Source organism: Amblyomma americanum, chromosome 5 (assembly GCF_052857255.1).
Source record: "Amblyomma americanum isolate KBUSLIRL-KWMA chromosome 5, ASM5285725v1, whole genome shotgun sequence".
Taxonomy (NCBI): Eukaryota; Metazoa; Arthropoda; class Arachnida; order Ixodida; family Ixodidae; genus Amblyomma; species Amblyomma americanum.
The window spans coordinates 197,708,294-197,729,582 of NC_135501.1; the positions used below are offsets into that span (position 1 = coordinate 197,708,294).

Here is a 21,289-nt window from a genome sequence, read left to right on the forward strand (position 1 = left end):
ATTTAAGGCATGAAAGAATGACAAATCCAATTCTATGAAATAAGAACAAAAATGCATATGCGGTTATAGTCTATAGTAAGGCAAGAAAAGACAGTCATGCGCTCTTATGTCCTTCATGAAACAATCGCTGTGGTGGTAACTTTAGGTTCATCTGGGGAGGTGATACTGAACGGGGGTTATGTTGCCCAACTCAAGGGATCACTCTCGGTGTCCAAGGGGAAAGGAACTGGGAGGCGGGTGGCTCTCCGCAATAACTAAACAGCAGGTCCACTGCAGCAACAGCATCGGCTCCAAGGAGGGAGAGGAGGAAAAGAAGCCGCCGCGCGCGTCGGGGGCTTGCCGGAGGGAAGTAGCATGGCCTCCGACCGCCGCAAGGCTAGGCAGGGGCGCAGCGAGGACTGCAGGCTGCCGCGACGTCGAATAATCCACGCGGCAGCAAGAGGGAACCGCAGGAGACTGCTGCAGGGTAGCAGCGCGGCGGGGAACGCTGGCGCCACGAGGTCCGGTGGTCGTTTGCAGGAACGCTGGATGCGAGCCTGGAAGGGCCGTTGGAGTCTGCAGCTGGGCAGCAGCGTTGCGGTGTCGCTGGAGGCCGCCATGTAAAGCGGCGCGAAGATGCAGGGTAAGCGAAGGGCAGCAGGAGGGCCGCTATCGCTTCTGGGTTCAGCACAGCAGGCGCTGAGGTGGTGGGCGAACCGTCGCCGGCGGTGTCCACTGTTCCGGCTGCTGGAGGTTTGCAGGAACATATGAGCCGTGGCCGCTCCACCTGACGACGACGGCCCGGAGAAGTCGTCCCTGTAGGCGCAGACTACGCGCCGCCGAAGAGGACGACGGCTTGGGAGGCCTGCTTGAAGCAGGAACGCGGCCGCCTAAGCGGTCGACGGCCGGTGGAGAAGCCCTAGTAGGGGCGCGATGGCGCCGAGCGGCGCAGGTTTCTTCGAGCTCGTCCGAAGGGCAGGCAGCAGGTTGAACCGGCAGCGGCGAGGGCTGAAGCGTGAGGGTGAAGTCGGGAGGCGCGAATACTTCGTGGGAGGAGCAGAGGGAGATATCTTCTGATGCTATGGGTTATTCAGGGGAGGGGGTACTGGCCCCGACGTATGTTGACCAACGTACGTCCAGGGGAGGGGGAAGAGACCAGGGGAGGGGAAGAAGATGTGGGGGAGAGGAGGGGGAAATGGTCGCCGTCGCATTGGATGAAGTCCTTGGCCGTGGTACACAGTCAGTAGTCTTGCAGTCGCCCACCACAGCAGCGACATCAGCTCGCACCAGGGAGGGGAGCCTCGGTGCACTGGGAATGTGTGCAAGCACAGGGCGGGGGGGGGGGAGGGGCATCGGTGCACTCAGAGCCGTCGCCTCGTGCTGGGCGGGGTGAAGGTCTAGAGGACGAGACTCAGGCCAATCTCCTCGAGGAAGGAGAGGAGAACCCGATGCGCCAGGAGGGGGTTGCGAGCCGGGAACAGGAGGTCGCTCTCCGTGGTAGACGGGAGACAGAGTGCCCGGTGTCCCGACTCGAGTCGTCTCCTGGAGGGTTCATGGGTCGGGCACGCCAGCAGGAGGTGGCCGTATGTCCCCGTATCCCCGCGGGAGGGGCAGGCAGAATAGGGGGCCCTGCCGCAGGCGTACAACCTGGAGGGCGTCCACGTAAAGCGCAGGTGCAAGACGAGGGCTCGGTCCCACCGGGGAAGCTGGTCCGAGAGCCGGCGGAAAGGCTGGTAGGCCGCGATCCTCCGGTCAGGGTGAAGGGCCTGTACCACCTGCAAAAGGAGAGGGCGGACAAAACCATGTTGAGTCACTGCAAAGGATACCGGGGACCCATCGGCGTGGGCGGACTTGGCCAGAGCGTCGGCCAGGTCGTTGCCGTCAATGGCGGAGTGGCCTGGCACCCAATGCAGCGTGGTCTGGTGGCCCGCATCCTCCAATGTCTGCAGGCGGGCCCTAAGCAGGGAGGTAGAGGCCACGTTGTCGTGGGGCCTGGATAGCAGCTGGAGGGCTGGCCAGGAGTCACAGAGGACCGCGACAGGACCGGGTGGGATGGCCGCAATCAGGTCAGCTACAAAGTGTAGCCCTGCCAGCTCAGCCGCAGTGTAACTGCCCGGGAAGGGTAGCCTGCAGGTCCTGGTCACGTTCAGCTGCGGAGCCACGAGTGCCGCTGCCGCCTGTTTTGTGGCCGGAAGCACCGAACCATCAATGAAGAGGAGGGTGAAGCATTTTCTCACATCTAGGAAGGCAGCAGCAGTCTGTTTGAGGGCCGCAGGTGGTGTGCTGCGCATGGACGTGCCTCCGAATTAAGTCCAGGGAGACCTGCAGGGGAGGACGCGTAGGTGGTGGGGGGAGGGCAGGATGGCTGTTGGGAGGGCCCAGGGAATCCATGTAGGCAGCGGAGAGCATGCCCATCCTGGAGTGGGGGCGTCCCCAGAAGCGTGCACAGAGGGCTCCGCCGTCAGGAACATGGTGGAGCCGGTCCGTGTGGGTTAGGCCCTCTGCAAGAGAAGATTCAGTGGGAAAACCCCGCCTCGGCCAGGGTGGCCGGAATCTGGGAGCTCCGTGGGACTCCCGAGAGACGGCGGATCCACTTCCGCCGAGTGGTCTCAAGGCGGTTGAGCCGGGTCGTCTTGAGAGCCACCAAAGGAAGGGCATGGAGGACTGCTTACGTCCAGCTGCCTCAAACAGCCGGATGGCCCAGGTAGCAGAACAGCCATTCCCACTTGCCAGGATACCGCATTGACGAGATCCTGTCATCATGAAGTTCATGGCAGTTTTGACGCCCAGAACAGTCGGCTGAAAGCAGCAGGTTACCCAACGAGACTGCTATCCAGTGTCGCAGAAGGGATTCTGCAAGCACTTAGAGGCAGAAAATATGTCACAACCACAACAGAATAAAGGAAGCCGAACGCGTTCATTGCTTACATTAATGGCATTTCCCACAGTCTCAAAAAGGTAGGCGCAAGAGCTGGTGTAAATGTGTTCATGTCAGCACCCAACAAATTAAGGAGCCTGTGCGTCAAAGTCAACAGTGAGCCAAGAAAAAATCGATGCAAGAAAAAGCACCGAAAAAAAACATGTGAAATGCGTGAAAAGAGGGGTTTATGAAATAACTCTGTCATGCGGACGCACCTACATTGGCCAAACAGGGCGCTGTTTGAATGAAGGGCTTCGAGAGCACAAAAGATCCCTAAAGGGCGCCATCAGCAGTGAATTAGCAAAAAATTTGCAGAGAGCATGAATGCACTCCGCATCTTATCAACACAATGGTCATCACGTCACATTTTGATCAACGAACCAGGGAGATTGAAGAAGCCTTCATCATCCCACAAAAGAGCGACGTATGCGTCAGCATACTTTCGATAGAGTTTCGTGACAGCGAAATTGATTAGAAGAGCGTGTTGTCGGGCAAGTTGGCTTTGCATGATATAGAAGAAGTTAGCGCAAAACTTAGACGAAGACAGAGAAGAAACACACAAGACGACAGACGTCTGTCGTCTTGTGTGTTTCTTCTCTGTCTTCGTCTAAGTTTTGCGCTAACTTCTTCTATATCATAGAAATTGATTATCTGCGTGCGTTCCCCTAATATTTTACCACGTGTACTTATGCGTTTGTCATGCTTCTGTCCTTCCCTTATTGCACGAGCGAGATGCATATATTCGACGAGCGCGCATTAAAAATCTGGTTGTTAGTCAGCGTCGATTCCCGCCGCTCTCTTCTTTGTTTCGTGCTGCGCTGCTCCCGCCACAAGAACATGAAATGTGCTAGAATTTTACACACAAAGGAAATATGAATTCAAAAAGTCGCCCGATTCCGCCCATATAGTAGGAAATAGCAGCGCAATACAGATATAATTTCAGTTTATTAGATGTGCTCTTTGCATTTAAATGAATACAAACAGGAGACGCATATGTATGCACCATTTAACACACAATGTACGGAGCACTACGGCACCAGCATATAATAATGGGCAAATTTTTCTCTAGCTCAGAGAAACCTGGAAAAATGGAGCAATAAAAACATAATACAGGCTGAAAGTTGATGCACCTTAAGCAGGCATTATAAAGGGTACAAAAGCATATATGCACACGCAAAAGCAAACGCATGTAAAGAGCAACCTCGGTGCCAAAAGAAAAGACGAGATGGGCGTACGATACAGATACGTGGTTTCAGGTCACGGATTTTCTGCAGGGTGAAACCTCCCTCTCACTTTGCCTCTCGCACGAGCCTCGGAGTAAGCTTGAGCGTGTTATCAAAACAGGAAAAAAATTAATTCTACTAGGCGAAAATAAAAAAAACGAGCATAAACCAACATACCTTGACGACATTGCCAACGGAAACCTGGGGATGAAATAAAATTCTGCAACTCTATGCATGAATTCAACGCAGCCTTCTGTCCTGCGCCTTCTCACGGCACAGCGAACGCTCAAACATACGCGGTACATCCTCGCTACACCCCCGTTTTATTTTCTTGTGACCAAGTGTGGAGATAAGGCTGCTTGGAGCCGGATGGAAAGGGGGGACGTCTTGAGGTAGGAGCCGTGGCGCGCCGCACCCATGGTACAGCAGACCACGCGTGCGGCACAAAACGGCGTGGGAGGCGTGATAAAGGCACAAATAATCCGGTGGGGGTGGGTTGGAAGTCAGCGACGCGAACACAACACAAAATATACCGCTGCGACAGGACGGCAATGTAGGCAGAGCTGGTTAATAATCCATAGGCACTCGCAGCAAGAGTCTGGTGGACCTCCGAAGATCTCTCCCGCCTGTGACCGCAGTGGACGACCACGCTGCCACCAACAACACGCCACAGTCGCTGAGGGATGCAGAGTGCGCGCTAGGAGTCGCCAATTGCCTTGAAATCCGCTGCCGCGAACGACGCCTGTAAGAGCGCCATTATGGTGTAGGGCCGTGCAGCTGCGCAAAAGAATTGCGATGCGCCGCGCGCCGCTGCTCCAGTTCCAAAAGGAATTATGTGGGCACGCCGAGGTGCGCGGGAAAGCTGCCATGAATCCGTAGCTACGAAGTTCACGACAGCCCAGTGATGAGAGCAAGAGATGCCGCGCGCTGGGGCTTTTGCGCGCGAGCGGCTAAGAGCTACGCGTATACATGTGCGCAAGATGGCTTCCGTCCAGCGAGGAAGCCGGGCGAGCGACGGGAGCCCATTACTGCGCCTCTGCTAGACAGCGGCGCAACGAGGACTGCTGGTAGTTGGAGATGCCTGCAGGGACCGCCGCACCGTGCTGAAGTTGGAAACACTGTAGAAGACGGGCACGTTGGTGACTGCCGCTCCCGGCGGTGCGATGAAAAGGCAGACCGCCGTCGCCAGCCTGCCTGTAGCATATGGAGCCGACAGCCCACGTGAGAGATGCGGGGTGAACTGCGCTTCCTTCGGCTGTTCGAACAAAACTGTTTGATCTCTCAAAACGGCGAGTGCAAGAGCAAAACCTTTTCTCCCGCAGCTTTTGGCACGAGAGAGAGAGAAAAGGGAGCGGGGAGTAAATTTGTATTTTTTTGTTGAAAAGCATTGGTCCCCAAAACGTTCTCCCAGTTACCTTTCTGGGACCAAAATGCTATGATTGGTTTTTTTTTTCTGCTTAAAACCCTCGAAAAAACGTTCCTAGGACATTAGTGGGCGCACTGCTCTTTTGCTTGTGTTTCTGTGTCCTGCCTCTACGGCCTGGAAATGTTCGATAAATGTTTTTCTGGGACTGGGACATTCCATCCTTTCTGGGCCCACATGGGAAGGTACGTTGTTTGCTGGGAAATAATTGAAATTCAGACAAGTAATCACCTACTCCCTAAATAGCACAGCCCGTTGCACGAGCGAACACGCCTTTGAGAGAATATATTATAGGAGCATTAAACCACCATCTGTTCAAATAAAGCCTAGGCCGCACGTATAGTCGCATGTCGGTCCACTTCCTCTTTGCGGAGTTAAATTTTTAATAAGATTGGGCAAAAAACGCCAGTTGAGAAACACGACTGCGAGACATTCACTATAGTGCCGCGAGCTCGCTCGCTCACTCCACTTCCACCGTGTGCGCCGCGATAAAAGCGATCGCAGTACGGAAAGTTCCGATAAAACAGTGCAACGTGGTTCGGGGTAGTTTTTTGGGTAAGTAATTTTTGTACCTCCCATGGCATGCGGCCGAATAAGAGGCAGAAAATGCAACAACAAATTCATTCATTGTGTTCCCAAAACGCGAGCGTTGGGAACACAACGCGCTCAGTATATTTACTATAGCGCCGCGAACTAGCTCGCGCACGCCACTTCCAACGTATGCTCCGCAATCAAAGCGATCGCAGGAAAAAAGTTTCGATAAAGCAGCGCAGCTTTGGTCGCGGCAGTTATCTTAGTAACTTATTTTTCCATCTTCCATGTCATCATGTCATTTCGATGTCATTATAAAGCAAAAACTAGCTGATCATTACTTTGTAACGCTTACAATTATGTCTGACGATCATACAACTGATGGAGGTACTATTACAGGTTCTGTTATAGATAACAGAAAGGTAGACAAATTAATTCGTAATGTTAACTGGAGTTCCTTTCTAGATTTAGATCACATCAGCTTATATAGCAAAACTATTCAAATCTTTCGCAACGTCTATGCGCAGTCAACTAAATCTGTTAGCATCAAAATAAGGAGACCAGATAAGGAGTGGATAACTCATGAGATAGCGGAGTTGCGCTGCGCGAAAGACAAAGCGTGGCAGAAATGTAGGAAGCAACCTGAAGATAAAGCTTTAAGATATGAATATCGCGCATTGCGGAACCTGGTAACGGCGAAAATGCGACTGGCGAAAAGCTCGTTTTTCGCACGACAGTTTTCACTGAACAAGCATGACGGAAAGAAAACGTGGAAAATTGCCAATGAACTGATGGGTAGGCAGAAAAAGACTTCCGTTGATGAAGCAGCAAAGAAGAATTTCCCAAAGGAGAACGTGAAAGTGCTCTTCGATAAATTTAACGATGTATTTATAAACACAACAAAAAAGTTGCGAAATATAGCAGTCAGTAGGGCTGTACCACATAGACCGAAACGGGTATGTGTGCATACCGTATATCTGCCACTGATAACAGTTGACGAGCTATGGAGCATTTTATGCGGAATGAAGCAGTTCAAGCCACCGGGATATGATGGCATCCGTCTAAGAGATCTTTACAGAAATTTTGACGTTTTGAAAGAAGTGCTTATGAACATACTGAATGGTGTATTCAAAACTGGTGATATACCTCAAGAACTTAAAATATCTGTTGTCAGGCCGATCTACAAACACGGGAAGAAAGGTGATTGTACAAATTATACGCCGATCGCAATACTTTCATCAATAGCACATATTATGGAAAAGCATGTTGCATATGTTATGGAATCATTCTGTGAAAAATGCTCTTTCAACAATGCTGCGCAATTTGGCTTCACAAGAAGTACGACTACACTTCTTGAAGAATTTTCTGACTATGTTTACAATGCACTAGAAAATAATCGCATTGTGTTACCATTATTTCTGGACTTAACTAAGGCATTTGAGACGATATACCATTCGCTACTACTCGAAAAATTAAGCTCACTTGGTTTTCGCCGTCATTTTAACAAGTTTTTTGTCAATTATTTTACAGATAGGTTGCACTGTGTGATGCTCGATAATACGCGCGGAGATTTAAAAAAATGTTAAATTCGGTGTACCTCAAGTAAGTACACTTGGCCCACTGCTTTTTAACGTATATGTATCTGATTTGGGTTTATTACAGCTTAAGTCAAACATTTTTCAATACGCTGACGATACAGCGCTAGCACTTGAAGCCACTGATTATCGTACAGGCGTGGAATCCTTTCAAATAGACATAAGTAGAGTGTTGGACTGGTTCTCGCAAAATTTCATTTTTTTAAACGCTAACAAAACAAAACTGATATGCTTTAAAAACCCCCTTAAAATTGTTATTTTAAACCAACCACTGTATCTTAACGCATCCCATTGTTACCGGTGTAATCGTAAAGCAATGCAAATGGAGAGAACAGTTCTCTATCTGGGCATCCACTTTGACCAACACCTCACATGGAGCGACCACATCGCCTACCTCTCTAGAAAGATAAGGGCCATTGCGGCTATGATGTATCACCTTCGTGGCAAATCTCCGCTTCATCTTAGACGATTGATCTATACAGCATTAGTAGAACCTGTTTTGAAGTACGGCATTACCGTATATGGTAACTGCTCCGAATACAAGAAAGAAGCATTAAATGTTATCCTTAAAAGAATAGTGAGCACTATATCTGACGCCACCAGACTACACTCGGTTGACATGAAAGGGAAATACGATGAGTTAGGCATCCTTCAGATTCGTGAACTCTTCCACTTAGTTGTGTTAACGCGGTATTACTATTCAAATGAATATAAGACTCCCGTAAAAAAAAGATGTCACCTTGAGAAAAACGGAACGTTTTGTTAAGCCACAGGTTTATACAAACTATGGTAAAAAGATGCGCAATTATTATGTACCAGCTGTATTTAATAAAATTCCCGATGATCTATGTATTGCTAATAACAAGCGTAGGATGATGAAGGACGCAAGAAATTGGTGAGCAGATGTATTGCCTTGTGTATAGCTTGAGTTGTTTCATATGTGCTATTTTGTGTTCAGACTTTTTTCTCTGTGTTAGCATGACTGTTTAGAAAAGAAATGTATTCATACAGAGTTACTTCTCCACCTGCTGCCTGATCAGCCAACAAGCAAAACGGGCTCAGGCAGATCAGAATGTATGAATGTATACGCATACAAGCGAATAAATTTTGATTTGATTTTATTTGACCGAAGCCAAGGCAAAAAACGCAACACAAAATTCATTCGGGCGCGGTCGACAACACCGGCTTTTCTGCGGCACGAGCTCCTTAACGCTGTCGCGTTTAATAAAGGTGCCACCGGGAACAAAAAAATTTCTTCTTCAAGCTCCACACTGGCACTATCAAAGCCTATCAAAGCCGTATTCAATAGCCAGCCTATAGAGCTCGTTGAGTCCGTAAAAACACTGGGAGCTACCTTTTCAAGCAATTTAACTTGGAATACACATATTGATTACATACGTTCAAAGGTCGCCTCAGCCCTTGGTATACTTGCGTGGTTTAGGCACATTCTTCCAATAAGGGTAAAGATCATACTGTACAATGCGTTAGTACTTTCTCATTTGCAATATTGTAACATAGTGTGGGGCACAACAGGCATAACAAATCTTAACAAGATACATCTGCTTCAGATAAAAGCAGTGAGATGTATTGCCAATGTACCACTCTTTTCTCCCATCAGGAATATTTTTGTAAAGTATGAAATCCTTCCAATATTTGCGTTATATACTTATAGACTACTATCGTGTTACAAATCTCACCTAAAACACCCCGACAACCTCATCATTTTGCTTGCACAACTCAGAGAAAACGCCAGCTGCCGTGACACAAGACACAGAGAAATTTGGTTTACCCCAACACCAAGAGCCTATTATGTGAATCAATCCTTATGTTATAACCTTCCAATTCTGCTGAACAGATTAAACGAAGAAAATTTTGACATAACCCGGAAATCAAAACACGAAATTCGGGAATACTGCCGGGAGAATTCTTTTCCTCGAGAATTTCAGATGCAATCTTTCTGATTATTATGCACCATTCTTTGTATGATTATCTATGACCTTTTCATCCCATCGCATTTTATTTTATCATTTTTGCATGATGTGCGTAAGTGGCCTGCGAAGTGTTGATTTATTTACTTTTGCTTTGTATGTATGTATGTTTGTTGTATGTATAGCCGTCGCTTTTCCTCCTGTACTGCCGGGTATGTAAAGGAGCCGGGACCATTGTCAAGCTGTCGCCACAGCTTTTAGTCCCGGCTCCTCCTTTGTAAGACAGGAATAAACTTCAACTTCAACTTCTTCAACTTCAACTTTGTCTGTAAAATCTTTCCGAGGGAAAAAAATGGGTTTTACCTACTTTGGGGGTCCCACTGCATTATCTGTAAACAACCAGAAAGAATTGACCACGTTTTCTTGCACTGTTGGGAAGGGGTATAGTTTTGGGAAATCCTTCAAAGGACCATAAAAAAAGAATTGCCATTGCATCCGTATGGAATCCGATTCCTGCCTACAGCAAAAGAAGATGGCATACCGTTTGATTTAGTAATGCTCGCGGGCCTCCATAGCATATGGCGCTCCCGAATGGCATGCCTTCATTGTGACCCGGATGCGCGGCCTGCGCTATTGTACTTTCGTCAGACCATGCACAAGTTTATCGAGGTGCTGAAAACACAAGCATCTCCCCCTGAGTGGCTGGCAGAGCTCGAACCTTTGACGGAACTCAGCGAATTTTGAATTGGCAAGGCCTGCCCTCTGGCGGTTCTAGGCTACCTTTTTGTAGTTTGTGTTTCTACCCTTGTATGCTTTTGTTGTACTCAGTTAAAGCCCGGCAACGAAGAAGCAAAAAAAAAAGTCAGGATGGCCGAGCGGTCTAAGGCGCTGCGTTCAGGTCGCAGTCCGGTCTTCCGGGCGTGGGTTCGAATCCCACTTCTGACATCTTTTTTTTTTTCTTTTGAACCATTCAAGAGGAGAAGGGAAAGCTTGAGACTGCATCGGTTTCATGTATATATTTTCTCGTGAGGATGGCCGAGCGGTCGCGACGTCACTGATCCTTGCGACATTTCAAAGGTGCTTTCGTTTTTGAAACAGCCAGGCGCTGAACAAAGGAATGTTGTTGTGGCAGTTGGGTACTTTTCTAAACTATTGCTGAGCACACGTATGGAGGTATATTATTTGCTTAGCAAGAGAAGTCACCCCTGAGAATGCGTGTAGGAAAATAGTTTTCAGACGCGTACGCATACCGCTTGATGAAGCAGCTGCAGAAGTGCTTTCGCTGCTCTAGAAATACTGTGCTGGGCCAACCTAACATCAAGAAATTTGGCAATGAATATTCATTTATTTATGCAAGTACCAGCAGCCCCCACCTAGCTGCTACTTGTGGCTCGTCCTCGTTTGGTGCAGAATCTACATAGCAAAGGCTTCTCTATACGTTTTCAATGGGTGCCCTCGCACATAGATGTCTTAGGCAACGAGATAGCAGACAACCTCGCCCATACAGCTCTCTCCGGGATTCCAGTACATGGAGTCCCTCATGAAGTCAAGCAAATGTTCAGAGATGTGGTGTTGTGCCACTTCAGTTCTTTGTGGAGCTCTCCTCATCAGCCATGTGTGACCAAGGGTCTCAAAAGGTACCAAGCCACTTTGCTGCACCGCGTTCGCACGGATTCTGCTCGTACGCCGGCGTGGATGTATAAGACTGGCCTAGCGTTGTCACCATTGTGTTCAACGTGTGGTGTGTGTGGTGACATAGAACATTACCTCTTGTGCTGTACTTTGTACAACGCGGAACGGGCTGTGTTATTCGGATCCCTCAAGAAGGCAGGAGTTCCTCACAGTTCTCTTCAGGACATTGTTTTCCCGCGCGGGAGCCAGTCGAGTAGAAGGGATGCTTCTCGCCTTCTACTTTACCTGCAAGACACGGATTTGGCCTCCACATGGTGACCTCAGGACTGTCTATTTGGGTTTTTGCGGGCAGTGTTTCTGTGATTTCTATTTAAGTGTCGCTACGGTGGAGCAATTGCCGGCAGCAACTGCAAGGCTAATCCCGCCGGTAATTTACAACCACTCAACTCAACTCAACTGTGGCTCGTCCTCATTTTCATCTAAATTTTCCGCTTGCGATCTGCTCCTTCCAATTAACCCTACTTTGACAGCGCTGATAGTTTATTCTGCTATATACGCGGCTACCTAACAAGAAACGCGCGTTTACAAAGATTCTCGTCATTATTTGTGTCCAAGTGATTAGCGTTATTGTTATCCGTGTGAGCTGCACCGAGGACGGGTCCGCCGCGCAAGCCCAGAAACGCTTCATTTTTATTAAAACACACAGAAAGTACTTACGGGCGCGGCCGTCTGCAAGGGCCTGCAATGGCACCGCTCGGCTGAACTGTAGCTAGCGGCATCGTCTGCTGCGGCTCATGCGCAAGCGTGTTGAGACGGCGGCCGAGTTGGGGGAGCTTTCACGGCCGGCTTCAAACAATGTGACATAACCGCCTCTCCCGAGTTATTTCCTTCTTCCATGGGCCCGCCGCTGGCATCTACCCGGATGGTGCTGTTAATCATCATCAGCCTGCGCCCACTGCAGGGCAAAGGTCTCTCCCATGTCTCTCCAATTAACCCTGTCCTTTGCCAGCTGCGGCCCCCGTATCCCCGCAAACTACTTATCTCATCCGCCCATCTAACTTTCTGCTGCCCCGTGCTACGCTTGCCTTCTCTTGGAATCCAAGGGCCAGTGGTTGTCTTGCCTAAAATTGGTAGTGAAAAACTTTTATTGATATTTTTCGGGGTGGAGGAAAATTTCGGCAAGTAATAAACCACAGCAGTCATCGTGAAATTACGTTTACTGATCACACAGGCGCCTCTGTTCCCGAGTCAGGGTGCGCACAGATATTAAACAACGCATTTTCGTCTGCGTTCACCCGCTACGACGTCTTGGTACACTTTCAGATATGATTATGCAACGGATTACTATCAGCGAGTCCGGTATCATATCACTACTTAATAATCGCAAAATGTCGTCTGCATCTCACCACGTTGGCTTCAACAACAAGTTGTTAAAAAGCACATCAAAAAGCATTTCGGTAATCTTATGTGCACTTTTTTCACAGTCATTGTCATCCGGCCGGATTCCTAATGATTGGCGCACAGCCAAGGTTATACCAATTTTTAAATCTGGCGATAGCACATCCCCTCTTAACTACTGACCCATTTCATTAACTAGTACCGTCTGTAAACTACTGGACCACATCATACATTCGCAAATCATAACATACATAGAAGAGGATAACATAATCTTCAAATACCAGCACGGCTTTCGCAAGGGATATTCTTTCGATGAGCAGTTAGCGGGATTTACTAATGACTAGCTATCCTGTATTGACGTCGGCAACCAGCTGGATGCCATATTCCTGGATTTTTCCAAAGCTTTTGACCGCGTTCCTCACCACAGGCTACTAACGAAGCTAAAACATCCTAACATTGACACACAATTAAGTCATTTCATGGATAAAAGATTTTTAGTCAATTCGAACACAGGTCACAAATATGAACCACTGCAATTCCCCTCTCATTCCAGTCACGTCCGGCGTTCCACAAGGAAGCGTGCTTGGTCCATTGCTTTTTCTAATGTATATTAATGATTTGCCTAACTGCCTCTCGTCCCGTGTAAGACTGTTCGCCGATGACTGTGTTATTTACCGTAAAATTACTACTGAAACTGACCAACAAGCGTTGCAATCAGACCTAAAGGCGATTAATTTGTGGTGTTCTTACTAGAAAATGACCCTAAACCATACTAAAACTAAGTGCATGTCATTTACACGTTCCTATTCCCGCATCCTAACCTCATATTTTATAGATAACAATATATCTTCGAGCTTACTACTACATACAAATACCTAGGAGTAGATTTTCAAACGGATCTAACATGGCATCATCACATCAACGTTACTCTTGCAACTGTTAATCGCTCACTCGGAATCATGAAACACAGACTAAGGCAAGCACCCTCACACTTAAAAAGCTCGCATACACCACCTTAATCAGACCTATAATTTAATATGCATGTGCAATCTGGGACCCGAGCCAGGATTACATCATACGTAACATTGAATCCCTGCAAAGCCGTGCTGTTCGCTTCATTTTTTCAGACTATTCCCCGTACACCAGTGTTAATTACATCTTTAAAAAAATTGTGCCGGATCAGATCCACTATCACTACGACGAAAACTCGCTCGCCTATCTCTGATTCACAAGCTTTATCATTACGACGTTTTGCATGACGACTTCTTTCAGCCACCTTGCCACATCTTCCCTCGCCGTGATCATCCTTACAAAGTCAATCGCCCAGTCTGTCAGTCATCACTTAACGCGCAATCATTCATACCTAGAACCATAAGTGACTGGAATAATTTACCATCAGATATTGCGACCGAGGTACACCCAGACAAATTCCACAAAATGCTGCATACTCACATGAGAATGTGACACACCTGTGCACCACTCTACTTTTATAGAGTTAGTAATCCTTCTTTTGTGCTCCCTCGAATACCACTACCTTCTTCCAGATGTTTCTTTTCCATTCTTTTTTTCTTTCTGCGCTGCTTTTGTATTCTTAATCCCAGCTGTTTGAATTTTTACGCTTTCTATTTGCGCTATAGTGTTGTTATTGTTTATTACTGTAATTCAAAATGATGTCTGTATTTTTTCTCTCTCTTTTCTGTTTCGAGCAAAGTGTTGTCAAAGTGCTTCGTGTGTCCCCTCTATGTAATACCATCCCTAGGGGGCTTTTAGGGTATTGGAATAAATAAATAAATGCCTAAAGTAAAGAAAATTACGAAACAGCATTGCAGGCGGCCTCCAGGCTGCCATTTGCGACGTCATCTGCCCAGGTTACAGTGTACTACTCTAGTTCACTGTAGCAGCGAGAAGCAGCGAAACACTGTACCCAGGTCATGCACTAGCCGAAGTTGGAGGTCCGGCTAGGTGCTGGACAAAGCAACCTACCACTGCTGGTTAGGTGCCAAGAGGCAGGGTGCTATTGTGCTGGGCAGGAGAATAGGACAAGAATGTACACAGTCTGCTCTTGAGCTTTCATATCCCAAAAACACAAAACCTCCTCAAAATCTCCCTGAAATATCCCATCAGGGCATTTGGAATCTCCCCAGGAGGTGCTCATTCTTCCCGAAGACATCCAAAAAACGTCCCCACAACTAGCCGTGTCCAAAAAGTTGTGCGTCCCAGGGACAGCCCCAAAAGTTTAATGCTCGATTTCTCGGCTCTGGCTCAATAAAATTATTTCTTCTTTTTCATGCAGACTTCAGGCATCTAAGCGCACATATGTGCCAAATTTCGGGCACGTGCTTACGTTACAGGTGGTGTAATACATCTATCCGCTCGCGTGAATGCTTGCTGGCTAGGCCATTCAGACTTACCTGTTTACATGAAATGTGCTTTAACAAGGTGGAAATTTGGGCTGTTGGTGCATGATCTTGTGACGGGAGCAGCTCAGCACGAGACAAAGAGAGAGGCGGGACACGACGCTGAATAACAACCAGGTTTTTAATCCACGTTCGTCGAATGTATACATCTCGCTCGTATAAGAAGGATAAGAAAGAAGCATGACAAACGCATAAGATGTACAGGCGTGGTCATCGCACGCAGATAATCAATTTCTCTGTCACGAAGCGCTATTGAAGGTATGCAGACGCATACGTCGCTCTTTGGTCGGATGTTGAAGGCTTCTTCAATCTCCCTGATTCGTTGATCAACATATGACGGGATGGCCATTGTGTTGATAATCTACGGAGCACATTCATGCTCTCTGCAAATGTTTTGCTAATTCACTGCTGATGGCGCCCTTTAGGGATCTTTTGTGCTCTCGAAGCCGTTTATTCAAACAGCGCCCTGTTTGACCAATGTAGGTGCGTCCGCATGACAGAGGTATTTCATAAACCCCGTTTTTCACACATTTAGCATGTTTTTTCCCGGTGTTTTTTCTTGCATTGATTTTTTCTTTGCTCACTGTTGACTTTGGCGCACAGGCTTCTTAACTTATTGGGTGCTGACATGAGACATTTACACCAGGTCTTGCTCCTACCTTTTTGAGACTGTGGGAAATGCCATTAATGCAAGGAATGACCACGTACGGCTTCCTTTATTCTGATGTGGTTGTGACATATTTTCTGCCTCGAAGTGCTTGCAGAATCCCTTCTGCGACACTGGATAGCAGTCTCGTCGGGCAACCTGCTGCTTTCAGCCGACGGTTCTGGGGCTGCGTTCCAATACTCTAGACGTCTAACAAGACGTCTAGTGTGACGTCTAGGAAGCAGTCTACATGTCCATGTATTGGAACTTGTCTACTGCTCACGCCGCCTCGCGGCATAATAATCTAAGTAAAGCTTATGAACAGTTGTACTATAATTTTTCTCAAACTGAGCAATAAAGATCATTAAAAACGTGTTTTCAACAAGTTTTCACATTTTTTCTGCAATGACTTTGTGCGTAAACCGGACTGGTGGATGTGCCTATCGGTCAGTCTACTTGTAGCAGACGGGGCCGCTCTCCGAAGACGACGCTAAAGAGATATGCGATTATTCTTTTATTATTGATGCTAAGCTGTACCTGCTCCTCGAACGTGCTTGTTCAGACGGTCCTGTAAACATAAGAAAGAATACGAAAGACTGTAATCAATATGCGCGAAATGCGATACGGCTAATATACACTGCAACAGGAAAACACATGCGTGCCATTAAACCTGCTGTCTGCCGTACGTGGTACTCGAGAAACCTAAATACAGCAGCGAGCTTTAATCCTGCAAAGACTAACATCAATTGGAAACATGCCGGTGTATTTGTTCTGAGAGTGTAGAGATAAAAAAGAATGTACGCGAAATAGTTGATGCAACTAATACAACAACAGAAGAACACTTTTGTTAACCGTCATGCCAGCCGTCTTAACGCCAGTCGAGGAACCCAACCACAGCGAAGAGTATTAATCTCTAAAATAAAGGTGCTAATTAGGATCCGGCATCGTCAGATGCCGGATCACGTAAACAGACCTACAGCGTCCGCTGCTGTAGCAAAGCTATCAACTGCACTACTTTCTAATGCGTGATTCACTGCTAGGAATCGCACGTCCACGAAGATTAATTAGCCACTAGTTTGCGTACCAAATAACATAATAGAATGACTCACATTTTTCCTTTCCTATACCCCGGGTACAGTCCGACGCCGGCAAGAGCCCGACTCGCTCATCCGTGTACATCAGCTCCGCCATCTTTAGACAGCAAGTTAGCCTGCATTGATGTAAACTTTGGCGAAGCAGTCATCTTAGACGGCGTCGTGAGAAATGGAACGCGTCCCAAGATGGCGGCTGTCCTGCTAGACGTCTAAGTAGCCGTCTACTTGGGAGTATTAATTGGAACACACCCTGGGTGTCAAACTGCCTTGAACTTCATGATGACAGGATCTCGTCAATGCGGCTCTCATGGCTGTTATTTCTACCCCCGCTTGATGATATTGGAGTGCGCAGATGTGTAGGGGAGCAGTCCCTTCTAGCTTCGTGGTCCGTACCGCCAGCATATGTAAGCGCCTAGAAAGGCTAGCGTCAAGTCAAGAAATCGCACAACGTTGTTTTCTGGGAGTTCACTCGTTATTTCTAGTCCTAGTTCTTCTAGTCCTTAGCAAAAGCAGCAATGAGAGCCGCATTGACGAGATCCTGTCATCATGAAGTTGATGGCAGTTTTGACGCCCAGAAAAGTCGGTTGAAAGCAGCAGGTTACCCGACGAGACTGCTATCCAGTGTCGCAGAAGGGATTCTGCAAGCACTTAGAGGCAGAAAATATGTCACAACCACATCAGAAGAAAGGGAGCCGTACGCGGTCATTCCTTACATTAATGGCATTTCCCACAGTCTCAAAAAGCTAGGCGCAAGAGCTGGTGTAAAGGTGTTCATGTCAGCACCCAACAAATTAAAAGCCTGAGCGCCTAAGTCAACGGGGAGCAAAGAAAAATCAGTGCAAGAAAAAGAACCGAAAAAGATCTTGAAATGTGTGAAAAGGGGGATTATGAAATACTTGATTCTATCATGCGGATGCACCTACACTGGTCAAACAGGGCGCTGCTTGAATGAACGGCTTCGAGAGCACAAAAGATACCTAAAGGGCGCCATCAGCAGTGAATTAGCAAAACATTGCAGAAAGCATGAATGTGATCTGCAGCTTAACAGCAGAATGGTCAACACGTCATATTTTGATCAATGGACCAGGGAGATTGAAGAAGCCTTCAACATCCGACAAAAGAGCGAAGTCTGCGTGAGCATACTTTTGATAGCGTTTCGTGACAGCGAAATTGATTATCTGCGTGCATTTCCCTAATATTTTACCACGTGTACATCTTATACGTTTGTCATGCTTCTGTCTTTTCCTTATTGCACGAGCGAGATGTATATATTCGACGAGCGCGCATTAAAAATCTGGTTGTTAGTCAGCGTCGATTCCCGCCTCTCTCTTCTTTGTTTCGTGCTGCACTGCTCCCGCCACAAGAACATGAAATGTGGTAGAATTTTACGCACAAAGGAAATATGAATTCAAAAAGTCGCCCGATCCCGCCCATATAACAGGAAATAGCAGCGCAATACAAATGTAATTTCAGTTTATTGGATGTGCTCTTTGCATTTATATACAAACAGGAGACGCATATGTATGCACCATTTAACACACAATGTACGGAGCACTACGGCAACAGCATATATTAATGGCCAAATTTTTCTCTAGCTCTGAGAAATCTGAAAAAAAAAATAAAGCAATAAAAACATAATACAGGCTGAAAGTTTACGCACCTTATGCAGACATTATAAAGGGCACAAAAGCATATATGCACACGCAAAAGCAAACGCATATAAAGAGCAACCTGGGTGCCAAAAGAAAAGACGATATGGGCGTACGATACAGATACGCGTTTTCAGGTCACGGACTTTCTGCAGGGTGAAACCTCCCTATCGCTTTGCCTCTCGCACAAGCTTCGGAGTAAGCTTGAGCGTGTTATCAAAACAGGAAAAAAAATTAATTCTACTAGGCGAAAATAAAAAAAACGAGCATAAACCAACATACCTTGAAGACGTTGTCATCGGAAACCCGGTTATGAAATAAAATGCTGCAACTCTATATATGAATTCAACGCAGCCTTCTGTCCTGCGCCTTCTCACGGCACAGCGAACGCTCAAACATACGCGGTACATCCTCGCTACACCCCCGTTTTATTTTCTAGTGACTAAGTGTGGAGATAAGACTGCTTGGAGCCGGATGGAAAGGGGGGACGTCTTGAGGTAGGAGCCCTGGCGCGCCGCACCCATGGTACAGCAGACCACGCGTGCGGCACAATACGGCGCGGGAGGCGTGATAAAGGCACAAGTAATCCGGTGGGGGTGGGTTGGGAGTCAGCGACGCGAACACAACGCAAACTATACCGCTGCGACAGGACGGCAATGTAGGCAGAGCAGGTTAATAATCCATGGGCACTCGCAGCAAGAGTCTGGGGGCCTCCGAAGATCTCTCCCGCCTGTGACCGCAGTGGACGGCCATGCTGCCACCAACAACACGCCACAGTCGTCTTAGGCGCTGCGGGATGCAGAGTGCGCGCTAGGAGTCGCCCATTGCCTTGAAATCCGCTGCCGCGAACGACGCCTGTAAGAGCGCCGTTATGGTGTAGGGCCGTGAAGCTGCGCAAAAGACGCGATGCGCCGCGCGCCGCTGCACCAGTTCCTTAAAGGAATTATGTGGGCACGCCGAGGTGCGCCGGAAAGCTGCCATGAATCCGAAGCTGCGAAGTTCACGACAGTCCAGTGATGAGAGCAAGAGCTGCCGCGCGCTGGGGCTTGCGCGCGAGCGGCTAGGGGCTGCGCGAATACATGTGCGCAAGATGGCTTCCGTCCTGCGAGGAAGCCGGGCGAGCGACGGGAGGCCATTACTGCGCCTCTGCTAGACAGCGGCGCAACGAGGACTGCTGGTAGTCGGAGATGCCTGCAGAGACTTCTTGTCACCGTGCTGAAGTTGGAAACACTGTAGAAGACAGGCACGTTGATGACCGCCGCTCCCGGCGGTGCGATGAAAAGGCAGACCGCCGTCGCCTGCCTGCCTGCAGCATATGGAGCCGACAGCCCACGAGAGAGATGCGGGGTGAACTGCGCTTCCTTCGGCTGTTCGAACAAAACTGTTTAATCTCTCAAAACGGCGAGTGCAAGAGCAAACCCTTCTCTCCCCGTAGCTTTTGGCTCGAGGGAGAGAGAAAAGGGAGCGAGGAGCCAATTTGTATTTTTTGTTGAAAAGCATTGGTCCCAAAAACGTTCTCCCAGTTACCTTTCTGGGACGAAAATGCTATGATGTTTCTGTTTCTGCTTAACACCATCGAAAAACATACCTAGGCCATTAGTGGGCGCACTGCCCTTTTGCGTGTGTTTCTGTGTCCTGCCTCCACGGCCTGGAAATGTTCCATAAATGTTGTACTGGGACATTCCATCCTTTCTGGGTGCACGTGGGGAGGTACGTTGTTTGCTGGGATATAAGAGGCAGGCCGGTGAATACGTTCCGGTACAGTGCCTAGAATATACTGGTTTTCTAGGCACTGTAGTTCCGGGGTGGAGGAGAGCAATACGTGCGCTTGTGGCGCCACCTTCAGGCGCACACCGTATGGACGCTGGCGGCGGTGCTGCGATCGGTCGTTGCGACGCCGTTCGCAACGGTGCGTCGCAGCGAATCGCATATGTGCCCCCGCCTTGATGTTCTTGCTGACACACTTATGCAGGCCATTACGATTTGTCGTGGAGATCACAGTTCCCGAGCAGGCCTATTAAAGTTATGAGAATAAAACGAAAATGTTGTACATGTAGGCCATCGGGCTGACACACTCATTGGGGTGGATGAAAGACGTGATGGATAGCTGCGCCGTTCCTCGGGGTTCTGAGTAAAGCTCACCCTCGAGCCATGATATCGCCGGTAGTCTTGGAATGGAAGCCCCACCGGCGGTTGTGTTGGAAACAGTCTGACGGGGAAATACGTGGCGCATCGATCGCTTAACCGCTGCACCACTGCGCGAGTAGTGGTATATGAGGACTCCCGACGATCTATGAATGTCAAGTAGATAATTCCGCATATGTAGGCAGAACCTAATAGGTAAAAGAGGAGTACGGGAGAGATCTCTAATGCTACCGCATTGTACTCTTAAGGGTAGATTAAAGGGGCCGTAAAACGCCTTCCGAGGAGAGCACATTAACTCACTTAGTCACTGCACTGCGTTGCCATGAAAACCAGAGCCAAATAATACTCTTCTACAAGCAGCAGACGACCCACAATCACGCGTCAAAGTTGGCGAGCCCTTTCCGGCGACTTTTTCATGCTCGCACCCTCTTCTGTCCGCCGCATCTGCTTAGACAAGGTGAGAGGTGGCCATTGGTTAGATGCTTGCAGACGTCAGGCAGCTACCGTGGCCGCGGCCAATAAGCCGCTTAGCTCCGGCGGGTCGAGAAGCTCCGCTCCCAGAGTGGGGTCGGCGAAGGAGTGCCTACCTCCCATGCAGCGTGCAAAAAGTGACGAGAGGAGAGGGAAAGGCGCGAAGACGCTGAAATTCAAATTTTAACTACAGATAACCTACAAAGCGCATTTAAAAAAATACTTGCTGGACACTATT

The 21,289-nt window shown here is 48.1% G+C and overlaps 1 non-coding gene across 1 annotated transcript; it reads left to right on the forward strand.

Moving 5' to 3' along the window:
• Window positions 1-10,460: 10,460 nt before the first annotated feature.
• On the forward strand, window positions 10,461-10,544 carry TRNAL-CAG (transfer RNA leucine (anticodon CAG)). Its single transcript has one exon. It is a non-coding gene; the product is annotated as a tRNA-Leu (tRNA).
• The last annotated feature ends 10,745 nt before the right edge of the window (window positions 10,545-21,289 follow it).